Genomic DNA, 13,132 nt, shown 5'->3' on the forward strand with positions numbered 1-13,132 from the left:
CACAAGCAACAGACATCCACAAGCATCAGACATCCACAAGCATCACAAGCAGCAGACATCCACAAGCATCAGGCATCCACAAGCGTCGGGCATCCACAAGCGTCAGACATCCACAAGCAACAGACATCCACAAGCAACAGACATCCACAAGCAACAGACATCCACAAGCAACAGACATCCACAAGCATCACACATCCACAAGCATCACAAGCATCACACATCCACAAGCATCACAAGCATCAGACATCCACAATCATCAGACATCCACAAGCATCACAAGCATCAGACATCCACAAGCATCACAAGCAGCAGACATCCACAAGCATCAGGCATCCACAAGCGGCAGGCATCCACAAGCGTCAGACATTCACAAGCAGCAGACATCCACAAGCAACAGACATCCACAAGCAACAGACATCCACAAGCATCACACATCCACAAGCATCACAAGCATCAGACATCCACAAGCATCACAAGCATCAGACATCCACAAGCATCAGACATCCACAAGCATCAGACATCCACAAGCATCACAAGCATCAGACATCCACAAGCATCAGACATCCACAAGCATCACAAGCAGCAGACATCCACAAGCATCAGGCATCCACAAGCGGCAGACATCCACAAGCGTCAGACATCCACAAGCATCACAAGCATCAGACATCCACAAGCATCAGACATCCACAAGCATCAGACATCCACAAGCATCAGACATCCACAAGCATCAGACATCCACAAGCATCAGACATCCACAAGCAACAGACATCCACAAGCAACAGACATCCACAAGCATCAGACATCCACAAGCATCACAAGCATCAGACATCCACAAGCATCACAAGCATCAGACATCCACAAGCATCAGACATCCACAAGCATCAGACATCCACAAGCATCAGACATCCACAAGCATCAGACATCCACAAGCATCAGACATCCACAAGCATCAGACATCCACAAGCAACAGACATCCACAAGCATCACACATCCACAAGCATCACAAGCATCAGACATCCACAAGCATCAGACATCCACAAGCATCAGACATCCACAAGCATCAGACATCCACAAGCATCAGACATCCACAAGCATCACAAGCAGCAGACATCCACAAGCATCAGGCATCCACAAGCGGCAGGCATCCACAAGCGTCAGACATCCACAAGCATCACAAGCATCAGACATCCACAAGCATCAGACATCCACAAGCATCAGACATCCACAAGCATCAGACATCCACAAGCATCAGACATCCACAAGAAACAGACATCCACAAGCATCAGACATCCACAAGCATCAGACATCCACAAGCAACAGACATCCACAAGCAACAGACATCCACAAGCATCACACATCCACAAGCATCAGACATCCACAAGCATCACACATCCACAAGCATCAGACATCCACAAGCATCACAAGCATCAGACATCCACAAGCATCAGACATCCACAAGCATCACAAGCATCAGACATCCACAAGCATCAGACATCCACAAGCATCAGACATCCACAAGCATCACACGCAGCAGACATCCACAAGCATCAGGCATCCACAAGCGGCAGGCATCCACAAGCGTCAGACATCCACAAGCAACAGACATCCACAAGCATCAGACATCCACAAGCATCAGACATCCACAAGCATCAGACATCCACAAGCATCAGACATCCACAAGCATCAGACATCCACAAGCATCAGACATCCACAAGCAACAGACATCCACAAGCAACAGACATCCACAAGCATCACACATCCACAAGCATCAGACAGCCACAAGCATCAGACATCCACAAGCATCAGACATCCACAAGCATCAGACATCCACAAGCATCAGACATCCACAAGCATCACAAGCAGCAGACATCCACAAGCATCAGGCATCCACAAGCGGCAGGCATCCACAAGCATCAGACATCCACAAGCATCACAAGCATCAGACATCCACAAGCATCAGACATCCACAAGCATCACAAGCATCAGACATCCACAAGCATCAGACATCCACAAGCATCAGACATCCACAAGCATCAGACATCCACAAGCATGAGACATCCACAAGCATGAGACATCCACAAGCATGAGACATCCACAAGCAGCAGACATCCACAAGCATCAGACATCCACAAGCATCAGACATCCACAAGCATCAGACATCCACACGCATCAGACATGCTTAGCATCAGACATCCACAAGCATCAGACATGCTTAGCATCAGACATGCTTAGCATCAGACATCCACAAGCAACAGACATCCACAAGCAACAGACATCCACAAGCAACAGACATCCACAAGCATCAGACATCCACAAGCATCAGACATCCACAAGCAACAGACATCCACAAGCATCAGACATCCACAAGCATCAGACATCCACAAGCATCAGACATCCACAAGCATCAGACATGCTTAGCATCAGACATCCACAAGCATCAGACATGCTTAGCATCAGACATCCTCAAGCATCAGACATCCACAAGCATCAGACATCCACAAGCATCAGACATCCACAAGCATCACAAGCATCAGACATCCACAAGCATCAGACATCCACAAGCATCAGACATCCACAAGCATCAGACATCCACAAGCAACAGACATCCACAAGCAACAGACATCCACAAGCATCAGACATCCACAAGCATCACAAGCATCAGACATCCACAAGCATCACAAGCATCAGACATCCACAAGCATCAGACATCCACAAGCATCAGACATCCACAAGCATCAGACATCCACAAGCATCAGACATCCACAAGCATCAGACATCCACAAGCATCAGACATCCACAAGCATCAGACATCCACAAGCATCAGACATCCACAAGCATCAGACATCCACAGCATCAGACATCCACAGCATCAGACATCCACAAGCATCAGACATGCTTAGCATCAGACATCCACAAGCAACAGACATCCACAAGCAACAGACATCCACAAGCATCAGACATCCACAAGCATCAGATATCCACAAGCATCACAAGCATCAGACATCCACAAGCATCAGACATGCTTAGCATCAGACATCCACAAGCATCAGACATGCTTAGCATCAGACATCCACAAGCAACAGACATCCACAAGCAACAGACATCCACAAGCATCAGACATCCACAAGCATCAGACATCCACAAGCATCACAAGCATCAGACATCCACAAGCATCAGACATCCACAAGCATCAGACATCCACAAGCATCAGACATCCACAAGCATCAGACATCCACAAGCATCAGACATCCACAAGCATCAGACATCCACAAGCATCACAAGCAGCAGACATCCACAAGCATCAGGCATCCACAAGCGGCAGGCATCCACAAGCGTCAGACATCCACAAGCATCACAAGCATCAGACATCCACAAGCATCAGACATCCACAAGCATCAGACATCCACAAGCACGAGACATCCACAAGCATCAGACATCCACAAGCATCAGACATCCACAAGCATCAGACATCCACAAGCATCAGACATCCACAAGCATCAGATATGCTTAGCATCAGACATCCACAAGCAACAGACATCCACAAGCAACAGACATCCACAAGCAACAGACATCCACAAGCATCAGACATCCACAAGCATCAGACATCCACAAGCATCAGACATCCACAAGCATCAGACATCCACAAGCATCAGACATCCACAAGCATCAGACATCCACAAGCAACAGACATCCACAAGCAACAGACATCCACAAGCATCACACATCCACAAGCATCACAAGCATCAGACATCCACAAGCATCAGACATCCACAAGCATCAGACATCCACAAGCATCAGACATCCACAAGCATCACAAGCAGCAGACATCCACAAGCATCAGGCATCCACAAGCGGCAGGCATCCACAAGCGTCAGACATCCACAAGCATCACAAGCATCAGACATCCACAAGCATCAGACATCCACAAGCATCAGACATCCACAAGCAGCAGACATCCACAAGCAGCAGACATCCACAAGCAGCAGACATCCACAAGCATCAGACATCCACAAGCATCAGACATCCACAAGCATCAGACATCCACAAGCATCAGACATCCACAAGCATCAGACATGCTTAGCATCAGACATCCACAAGCATCAGACATGCTTAGCATCAGACATCCACAAGCAACAGACATCCACAAGCAACAGACATCCACAAGCATCAGACATCCACAAGCATCAGACATCCACAAGCATCAGACATCCACAAGAAACAGACATCCACAAGCATCAGACATCCACAAGCATCAGACATCCACAAGCATCAGACATCCACAAGCATCAGACATCCACAAGCATCAGACATCCACAAGCATCAGACATCCACAAGCATCAGACATCCACAGCATCAGACATCCACAGCATCAGACATCCACAAGCATCAGACATGCTTAGCATCAGACATCCACAAGCATCAGACATCCACAAGCATCAAACATCCACAAGCATCACACATCCACAAGCATCACAAGCATCAGACATCCACAAGCATCAGACATCCACACGCATCAGACATCCACAAGCATCACAAGCATCAGACATCCACAAGCATCAGACATCCACAAGCATCACAAGCATCAGACATCCACAAGCATCAGACATCCACAAGCATCAGACATCCACAAGCATCAGACATCCACAAGCATCAGACATCCACAAGCATCAGACATCCACAAGCATCAGACATCCACAAGCATCAGACATGCTTAGCATCAGACATCCACAAGCATCAGACATCCACAAGCATCAAACATCCACAAGCATCAGACATCCACAAGCATCACAAGCATCAGACATCCACAAGCATCAGACATCCACAAGCATCAGACATCCACAAGCATCAGACATCCACAAGCATCAGACATCCACAGCATCAGACATCCACAAGCATCAGGCATGCTTAGCATCAGACATCCACAAGCAACAGACATCCACAAGCATCAGACATCCACAAGCATCAGACATCCACAAGCATCACAAGCATCAGACATCCACAAGCATCAGACATGCTTAGCATCAGACATCCACAAGCATCAGACATGCTTAGCATCAGACATCCACAAGCAACAGACATCCACAAGCAACAGACATCCACAAGCATCAGACATCCACAAGCATCAGACATCCACAAGCATCACAAGCATCAGACATCCACAAGCATCAGACATCCACAAGCATCAGACATCCACAAGCATCACAAGCATCAGACATCCACAAGCATCAGACATCCACAAGCATCAGACATCCACAAGCATCACAAGCAGCAGACATCCACAAGCATCAGGCATCCACAAGCGGCAGGTATCCACAAGCGTCAGACATCCACAAGCATCAGACATCCACAAGCATCAGACAAGCATCAGACATCCACAAGCATGAGACATCCACAAGCATCAGACATCCACAAGCATCAGACATCCACAAGCATCAGACATCCACAAGCATCAGACATCCACAAGCATCAGACATGCTTAGCATCAGACATCCACAAGCAACAGACATCCACAAGCAACAGACATCCACAAGCAACAGACATCCACAAGCATCAGACATCCACAAGCATCAGACATCCACAAGCATCACAAGCATCAGACATCCACAAGCATCAGACATCCACAAGAAACAGACATCCACAAGCATCAGACATCCACAAGCATCAGACATCCACAAGCATCAGACATCCACAAGCAACAGACATCCACAAGCAACAGACATCCACAAGCATCACACATCCACAAGCATCACAAGCATCAGACATCCACAAGCATCACACATCCACAAGCATCAGACATCCACAAGCATCACAAGCATCAGACATCCACAAGCATCAGACATCCACAAGCATCACAAGCATCAGACATCCACAAGCATCAGACATCCACAAGCATCAGACATCCACAAGCATCACACGCAGCAGACATCCACAAGCATCAGGCATCCACAAGCGGCAGGCATCCACAAGCGTCAGACATCCACAAGCAACAGACATCCACAAGCATCAGACATCCACAAGCATCAGACATCCACAAGCATCAGACATCCACAAGCATCAGACATCCACAAGCATCAGACATCCACAAGCATCAGACATCCACAAGCAACAGACATCCACAAGCAACAGACATCCACAAGCATCACACATCCACAAGCATCACAAGCATCAGACAGCCACAAGCATCAGACATCCACAAGCATCAGACATCCACAAGCATCAGACATCCACAAGCATCAGACATCCACAAGCATCACAAGCAGCAGACATCCACAAGCGGCAGGCATCCACAAGCATCAGACATCCACAAGCATCACAAGCATCAGACATCCACAAGCATCAGACATCCACAAGCATCAGACATCCACAAGCATCACAAGCATCAGACATCCACAAGCATCAGACATCCACAAGCATCAGACATCCACAAGCATGAGACATCCACAAGCATGAGACATCCACAAGCATGAGACATCCACAAGCATCAGACATCCACAAGCATCAGACATCCACAAGCAGCAGACATCCACAAGCATCAGACATCCACAAGCATCAGACATCCACAAGCATCAGACATCCACAAGCATCAGACATGCTTAGCATCAGACATCCACAAGCATCAGACATGCTTAGCATCAGACATCCACAAGCAACAGACATCCACAAGCATCAGACATGCTTAGCATCAGACATCCACAAGCAGCAGACATCCACAAGCATCAGACATCCACAAGCATCAGACATCCACAAGCATCAGACATCCACAAGCATCAGACATCCACAAGCATCAGACATCCACAAGCATCACAAGCATCAGACATCCACAAGCATCAGACATCCACAAGCATCAGACATCCACAAGCATCAGACATCCACAAGCATCAGACATCCACAAGCATCAGACATCCACAAGCAACAGACATCCACAAGCAACAGATATCCACAAACATCACACATCCACAAGCATCACAAGCATCAGACATCCACAAGCATCACACATCCACAAGCATCACAAGCATCAGACATCCACAAGCATCAGACATCCACAAGCATCAGACATCCACAAGCATCAGACATCCACAAGCATCACAAGCATCAGACATCCACAAGCATCACAAGCAGCAGACATCCACAAGCATCAGGCATCAACAAGCGGCAGGCATCCACAAGCGTCAGACATCCACAAGCAACAGACATCCACAAGCAACAGACATCCACAAGCATCACACATCCACAAGCATCAAAAGCATCAGACATCCACAAGCATCAGACATCCACAAGCATCAGACATCCACAAGCATCAGACATCCACAAGCATCAGACATCCACAAGCAACAGACATCCACAAGCAACAGACATCCACAAGCATCAGACATCCACAAGCATCACAAGCTGCAGACATCCACAAGCATCAGGCATCCACAAGCGTCGGGCATCCACAAGCGTCAGACATCCACAAGCAACAGACATCCACAAGCAACAGACATCCACAAGCATCAGACATCCACAAGCAACAGACATCCACAAGCAACAGACATCCACAAGCATCAGACATCCACAAGCATCACAAGCAGCAGACATCCACAAGCATCAGGCATCCACAAGCGTCGGGCATCCACAAGCATCAGACATCCACAAGCATCAGACATCCACAAGCAACAGACATCCACAAGCAACAGACATCCACAAGCATCAGACATCCACAAGCATCACAAGCAGCAGACATCCACAAGCATCAGGCATCCACAAGCGTCGGGCATCCACAAGCGTCAGATCACAAGCATCAGACATCCACAATCATCAGACATCCACAAGCATCACAAGCATCAGACATCCACAAGCATCACAAGCAGCAGACATCCACAAGCATCAGGCATCCACAAGCGGCAGGCATCCACAAGCGTCAGACATTCACAAGCAGCAGACATCCACAAGCAACAGACATCCACAAGCAACAGACATCCACAAGCATCACACATCCACAAGCATCACAAGCATCAGACATCCACAAGCATCACAAGCATCAGACATCCACAAGCATCAGACATCCACAAGCATCAGACATCCACAAGCATCACAAGCATCAGACATCCACAAGCATCAGACATCCACAAGCATCACAAGCAGCAGACATCCACAAGCATCAGGCATCCACAAGCGGCAGACATCCACAAGCGTCAGACATCCACAAGCATCACAAGCATCAGACATCCACAAGCATCAGACATCCACAAGCATCAGACATCCACAAGCATCAGACATCCACAAGCATCAGACATCCACAAGCATCAGACATCCACAAGCATCAGACATGCTTAGCATCAGACATCCACAAGCATCAGACATGCTTAGCATCAGACATCCACAAGCAACAGACATCCACAAGCAACAGACATCCACAAGCATCAGACATCCACAAGCATCACAAGCATCAGACATCCACAAGCATCAGACATCCACAAGCATCAGACATCCACAAGCATCAGACATCCACAAGCAACAGACATCCACAAGCAACAGACATCCACAAGCATCACACATCCACAAGCATCACAAGCATCAGACATCCACAAGCATCACAAGCATCAGACATCCACAAGCATCAGACATCCACAAGCATCACAAGCATCAGACATCCACAAGCATCAGACATCCACAAGCATGAGACATCCACAAGCATCAGACATCCACAAGCATCAGACATCCACAAGCATCAGACATCCACAAGCATCAGATATGCTTAGCATCAGACATCCACAAGCAACAGACATCCACAAGCAACAGACATCCACAAGCATCAGACATCCACAAGCATCAGACATCCACAAGCATCAGACATCCACAAGCATCAGACATCCACAAGCAACAGACATCCACAAGCAACAGACATCCACAAGCATCACACATCCACAAGCATCACAAGCATCAGACATCCACAAGCATCAGACATCCACAAGCATCAGACATCCACAAGCATCAGACATCCACAAGCATCAGACATCCACAAGCATCACAAGCAGCAGACATCCACAAGCATCAGGCATCCACAAGCGGCAGGCATCCACAAGCGTCAGACATCCACAAGCATCACAAGCATCAGACATCCACAAGCATCAGACATCCACAAGCATCAGACATCCACAAGCATGAGACATCCACAAGCATCAGACATCCACAAGCAGCAGACATCCACAAGCAGCAGACATCCACAAGCAGCAGACATCCACAAGCAGCAGACATCCACAAGCATCAGACATCCACAAGCATCAGACATCCACAAGCATCAGACATCCACAAGCATCAGACATGCTTAGCATCAGACATCCACAAGCATCAGACATGCTTAGCATCAGACATCCACAAGCAACAGACATCCACAAGCAACAGACATCCACAAGCATCAGACATCCACAAGCATCAGACATCCACAAGCATCAGACATCCACAAGCATCAGACATCCACAAGCATCAGACATCCACAAGCAACAGACATCCACAAGCAACAGACATCCACAAGCAACAGACATCCACAAGCAACAGACATCCACAAGCATCACACATCCACAAGCATCACACATCCACAAGCATCACACATCCACAAGCATCACAAGCATCAGACATCCACAAGCATCAGACATCCACACGCATCAGACATCCACAAGCATCACAAGCATCAGACATCCACAAGCATCAGACATCCACAAGCATCACAAGCATCAGACATCCACAAGCATCAGACATCCACAAGCATCAGACATCCACAAGCCTCAGACATCCACAAGCATCAGACATCCACAAGCATCAGACATCCACAAGCATCAGACATCCACAAGCATCAGACATGCTTAGCATCAGACATCCACAAGCATCAGACATGCTTAGCATCAGACATCCACAAGCATCAGACATCCACAAGCATCAGACATCCACAAGCATCAGACATCCACAAGCATCACAAGCATCAGACATCCACAAGCATCAGACATCCACAAGCATCAGACATCCACAAGCATCAGACATCCACAAGCATCAGACATCCACAAGCATCAGACATCCACAGCATCAGACATCCACAAGCATCAGGCATGCTTAGCATCAGACATCCACAAGCAACAGACATCCACAAGCAACAGACATCCACAAGCATCAGACATCCACAAGCATCAGACATCCACAAGCATCAGACATCCACAAGCATCAGACATGCTTAGCATCAGACATCCACAAGCATCAGACATGCTTAGCATCAGACATCCACAAGCAACAGACATCCACAAGCAACAGACATCCACAAGCATCAGACATCCACAAGCATCAGACATCCACAAGCATCACAAGCATCAGACATCCACAAGCATCAGACATCCACAAGCATCAGACATCCACAAGCATCAGACATCCACAAGCATCACAAGCATCAGACATCCACAAGCATCAGACATCCACAAGCATCAGACATCCACAAGCATCACAAGCAGCAGACATCCACAAGCATCAGGCATCCACAAGCGGCAGGCATCCACAAGCGTCAGACATCCACAAGCATCAGACATCCACAAGCATCAGACAAGCATCAGACATCCACAAGCATGAGACATCCACAAGCATGAGACATCCACAAGCATCAGACATCCACAAGCATCAGACATCCACAAGCATCAGACATCCACAAGCATCAGACATGCTTAGCATCAGACATCCACAAGCAACAGACATCCACAAGCAACAGACATCCACAAGCATCAGACATCCACAAGCATCAGACATCCACAAGCATCAGACATCCACAAGCATCAGACATCCACAAGCATCAGACATCCACAAGAAACAGACATCCACAAGCATCAGACATCCACAAGCATCAGACATCCACAAGCAACAGACATCCACAAGCAACAGACATCCACAAGCATCACACATCCACAAGCATCAGACATCCACAAGCATCACACATCCACAAGCATCAGACATCCACAAGCATCACAAGCATCAGACATCCACAAGCATCAGACATCCACAAGCATCACAAGCATCAGACATCCACAAGCATCAGACATCCACAAGCATCAGACATCCACAAGCATCACACGCAGCAGACATCCACAAGCATCAGGCATCCACAAGCGGCAGGCATCCACAAGCGTCAGACATCCACAAGCAACAGACATCCACAAGCATCAGACATCCACAAGCATCAGACATCCACAAGCATCAGACATCCACAAGCATCAGACATCCACAAGCATCAGACATCCACAAGCAACAGACATCCACAAGCAACAGACATCCACAAGCATCACACATCCACAAGCATCAGACAGCCACAAGCATCAGACATCCACAAGCATCAGACATCCACAAGCATCAGACATCCACAAGCATCAGACATCCACAAGCATCACAAGCAGCAGACATCCACAAGCATCAGGCATCCACAAGCGGCAGGCATCCACAAGCATCACAAGCATCACAAGCATCAGACATCCACAAGCATCAGACATCCACAAGCATCACAAGCATCAGACATCCACAAGCATCAGACATCCACAAGCATCAGACATCCACAAGCATCAGACATCCACAAGCATGAGACATCCACAAGCATGAGACATCCACAAGCATGAGACATCCACAAGCAGCAGACATCCACAAGCATCAGACATCCACAAGCATCAGACATCCACAAGCATCAGACATCCACGCGCATCAGACATGCTTAGCATCAGACATCCACAAGCATCAGACATGCTTAGCATCAGACATGCTTAGCATCAGACATCCACAAGCAACAGACATCCACAAGCAACAGACATCCACAAGCAACAGACATCCACAAGCATCAGACATCCACAAGCATCAGACATCCACAAGCAACAGACATCCACAAGCATCAGACATCCACAAGCATCAGACATCCACAAGCATCAGACATCCACAAGCATCAGACATGCTTAGCATCAGACATCCACAAGCATCAGACATGCTTAGCATCAGACATCCTCAAGCATCAGACATCCACAAGCATCAGACATCCACAAGCATCAGACATCCACAAGCATCACAAGCATCAGACATCCACAAGCATCAGACATCCACAAGCATCAGACATCCACAAGCATCAGACATCCACAAGCAACAGACATCCACAAGCAACAGACATCCACAAGCATCAGACATCCACAAGCATCACAAGCATCAGACATCCACAAGCATCACAAGCATCAGACATCCACAAGCATCAGACATCCACAAGCATCAGACATCCACAAGCATCAGACATCCACAAGCATCAGACATCCACAAGCATCAGACATCCACAAGCATCAGACATCCACAAGCATCAGACATCCACAAGCATCAGACATCCACAAGCATCAGACATCCACAAGCATCAGACATCCACAGCATCAGACATCCACAGCATCAGACATCCACAAGCATCAGACATGCTTAGCATCAGACATCCACAAGCAACAGACATCCACAAGCAACAGACATCCACAAGCATCAGACATCCACAAGCATCAGATATCCACAAGCATCACAAGCATCAGACATCCACAAGCATCAGACATGCTTAGCATCAGACATCCACAAGCATCAGACATGCTTAGCATCAGACATCCACAAGCAACAGACATCCACAAGCAACAGACATCCACAAGCATCAGACATCCACAAGCATCAGACATCCACAAGCATCACAAGCATCAGACATCCACAAGCATCAGACATCCACAAGCATCAGACATCCACAAGCATCAGACATCCACAAGCATCAGACATCCACAAGCATCAGACATCCACAAGCATCAGACATCCACAAGCATCACAAGCAGCAGACATCCACAAGCATCAGGCATCCACAAGCGGCAGGCATCCACAAGCGTCAGACATCCACAAGCATCACAAGCATCAGACATCCACAAGCATCAGACATCCACAAGCATCAGACATCCACAAGCATGAGACATCCACAAGCATCAGACATCCACAAGCATCAGACATCCACAAGCATCAGACATCCACAAGCATCAGACATCCACAAGCATCAGACATGCTTAGCATCAGACATCCACAAGCAACAGACATCCACAAGCAACAGACATCCACAAGCATCAGACATCCACAAGCA

Source organism: Lissotriton helveticus, chromosome 3_1 (genome assembly GCF_964261635.1).
Source record: "Lissotriton helveticus chromosome 3_1, aLisHel1.1, whole genome shotgun sequence".
Classification (NCBI taxonomy): domain Eukaryota; kingdom Metazoa; phylum Chordata; class Amphibia; order Caudata; family Salamandridae; genus Lissotriton; species Lissotriton helveticus.